This window comes from Gavialis gangeticus, unplaced genomic scaffold (assembly GCF_001723915.1).
Source record: "Gavialis gangeticus isolate Ggan-Ray unplaced genomic scaffold, GavGan_comp1, whole genome shotgun sequence".
NCBI lineage: Eukaryota > Metazoa > Chordata > Crocodylia > Gavialidae > Gavialis > Gavialis gangeticus.
In genome coordinates, this window is record NW_017728997.1 from 46,194,867 (window position 1) to 46,198,351 (window position 3,485).

Below are 3,485 nucleotides of genomic sequence, written 5' to 3' on the forward strand. Positions count from 1 at the left end.
CACCCACCCTCCCTGACTGGGTAGTGCTTGCCCCAGCCCCTGCTTTCCTCCGTCACAGCAGGGCCCTGATCTGCCCCTCCTCCTGCCTTCCCTCTCCCCACTCCTCCTACCACACCAGACTTACTTGCTGCAGGCAGTGTATTGGATATTGGATCAGTATTGACTGATATGCCTCCTTAAATGTCAGCTATCTGTATCAGCCTCAAAAATCCCTATCGCTGCACCCCTAGTTTTGAGTTACAGAGACTTAATGGGATAGCTCACGTGACTGGAATATTGTCATGCATGGGTACAAACTGTTCAGGAAGGACAAGTAAGAGGAGGAGTTGCACTTCCTGTAAAATAGTAGATGTATGATTGCTCAGACCTCCAGTATGAAGCTGGAAACAGGCCTGTTGAAAGTTTCTGGTTTAGGGTCAGAGGGGAGAGCAACAAGAATGTCCTGGTGGATGTGTGCTATAGACCACCAGAACAGGAGGATGAGGTGGATGAGGCTTTCTTTGACCAGCTAGCAGAAGTGTCTTGATCACAGGCCCTGGTTCTCATGGCAGACTTCAGTCACCCTGACAACTACTGGGAGAGCAATACAGCAGTGCACAGGCAATCCAGCAAGTTTTTGGCGAGTGCTGGAGAAGCCAACTAGGGCCCATGCTATTGTTGACCTGCTGCTCACAAACAGGGAAGAATTGGTGGGGAATGTTAGTGGATGGCAACTTGGCCAGCAGTGACCACGAGATGATTGAGTTTAGGATCCTGAGGAAAGGGAGTAAGGAGAGCAGCAGAGCAAGGACCATGGACTTCACAAAAGCAGACTTTGACTCCCTCAGGGGATGGGCAGTATCACCTGGGAGGCCAATTTGAGGAGCAAAGGAGTTCAGGAAACCTGGTTGTATTTTAATGAAATCTTACTGAGGGCACAGGAACAAACCATCCCAATGCACAGGAACCATCCCAATGCTCAAGAAGTCTAGCAAGTATGGCAGAAGACCAGCTTGGCTTAACAGGGAACTCTTCAATAAGCTAAAATACAAAAAGGAAGCTTATAAGAAGTGGAAACTTGGACAAACAATTAGGGAGGAGTATAAGAGTATTTCTCAGGCATGCAGGGATGAAATCAGGAAGGCTGAAGCACAACTAGATTTGCAGCTAGCAAAGAACATGAAGGGCAACAAGAAGGGTTTCTGTCAGTATGTCAGCAACAAGATGAAGATCAGGGAAAGTGTGGGTACCTTACTGAATGGGGGAGGCAACCTACTGACAGGTGATGCAGAAAAGGCTGAAGTACTCAATGCCTTTTTCTTTTTACCATAGTCTTCACAGGCAAGATCAGCTCCCAGACTACTGCACCTAGCATGGCAGTTTGGGGAGAAGGCGAGCATCCAACAGTGGTGAAAGAACGTGGGGGGGTGGAAACTGTTCAGAAAAAATGGATATACAGTAAAAGCTCCATTATCCAGCATCCCCTGGGAAATTGCCTGTTTGGGCTGCTGCTTCTCCCACCGCATCTGGGGCATTGCCGCCCCTTCCGTGGCATCGCTGCCCCTCCTGTGGGCCCTGAGGGCCCCACAGGACATGGAGGTGGGCCCCGCGCAACCTTTTATGCCCCCAGGCCGTGGGGGCTTGAAGAAACTGTAAGTGCCATGGTGGGTACTTCCGGTTTCACTTTGCCTTACAAGACAGCATTCCATTAATAGAGCATGCCAGCTTGTAAGGTGTCAGTTAACAGAGTTTTTACTGTCCATGGAGCTGAATGCAATGCACCTAGAGTTGTGGTTGTACAGTAGGGGGTACTACTACACAGAGTCATCCGCTTCTCTGTGCCAGGCCTCAAACCACGCTTTGGGAGTTTTCCCTGGGGAGCCGATAGCCAGCCAGCCCCCTTCCTGGAGAACACCTGCAAGCCTGGGGTAATGCTGCCACCACCCAGGCACTGGTCTCTGTTAGGGCTCTGTGCTGCCTGGGGCACACAGACCCTGTCAGCATTGGGGGTGCTTTGCCCACTGGTAATATTTCTGGGTACCTCTTTCAGCCCAAAGCATCCCCAGATAACCTCAGGTATGACTGAGAGAACATAAACAGGCAAGCTCTGAGGCCAGGCTGGAAGCAAAAGGCTTGCCTCTCACCCCTACAGTGAAACAGCCAGGCACACTGTAATCCAATACCTTTATTGATCGGGGGAGGAAGTAGAACAAGGAAGTCAGAATAAACTTTGAATAAACATAATCAATCAGAGTCTTAAACAGTCATGGCCATGAGAATCCTTTTAAGACGCATCTGCCTAGATATAAATCCTAACTCCTAGGTAATTTCCAAGTTTTTACTTACAGGAATTCATCCAGGCCACAGCCTGGAGATACTTTACTTGTGGCTTTTCAAAATGCCCACTGGAGAAAGAGAGTGTTCCCCCCTCCCCTCAGGAATTTATCTGGCTAGGTCACCTGGTTGATCAGCCTGAACCAAATGCCAAACAAGTGAAAGAGAGGAGTACTCCTGGAATGACCCAAGGGAGGGCAGAGAGAGGGGGGTTTCATCACAAAGGGTACTGAGAGGGTTCGCTGATGTGACTGCAGAAAACTCCTGGTGATTGGAGAGGTCCTGGACGATTAGCAAAGAGCAAATAGAGTGCCCATCTTTAAGAAAGGGAAGGAGGAGGATCCAGGGAACTACAGATCAGTCAGCCTCACCTCAGTCCATGGAAAAATCAGGGAGCAGGTCTTCAAGGAATCCATTTCCAAGCACTTGTAGAAGAAGGTGATTAGGAACAGTCAGCATGGATTCACCAAGGGCAAGTCATGCTTAACCAACCTGATTGCTTTTTATGATGAGATGACTGGCTTTGTGGATGCAGGGAGAGCAGTGAATGTGATATACCTTGACTTAAGCTAGACATTTGATACAGTCTCCCACAATATTTTTGCAAGTAAGTTCAGGAAGGTATGGGTTGGATGAATGATCAATAAAGTGGATACAAAACTGGCTGGATCGTTGGGCTCAGAGGGTAGTAGTGAATTGCTTGATGGCAGCTGGTCTCAAGTGGAGGACCCCAGGGATCAGTCCTGTGGCCAATTTTGTTTAATTTCTTCTTCATTGACCTGGAAGATGGGATGGAGTGCACCCTCATCAAGTTTGCAGATGACACCAAGCTGAGGAGAGTAGTACATCTGCTGGAGGGTAGGCCTAGGATTCAAAGAGACCTCAACAAATTGGATGATTATACCAAAAGAAATCTCAAGGGATTTAATAAGGAGAAGTGCAAAGTGCTGCACTTACGATGAAACAGTCCCACGCACACCAGTGGGGACTGACTGGCTAAGCAACAGCTCTGTAGACCTCGTTAGACCTTGTTGTTCCTTGGGGCACTCTGGTGAACAAACGTTCCCCCAGATCCTGATGGACACCCTGATAAACTTATAGGCGGCCATCAGATCGCCGCTGAGCCTACGCTTTTCCTGACTGAAGAGTCCCATAACTCTCAGCCTGTTGTC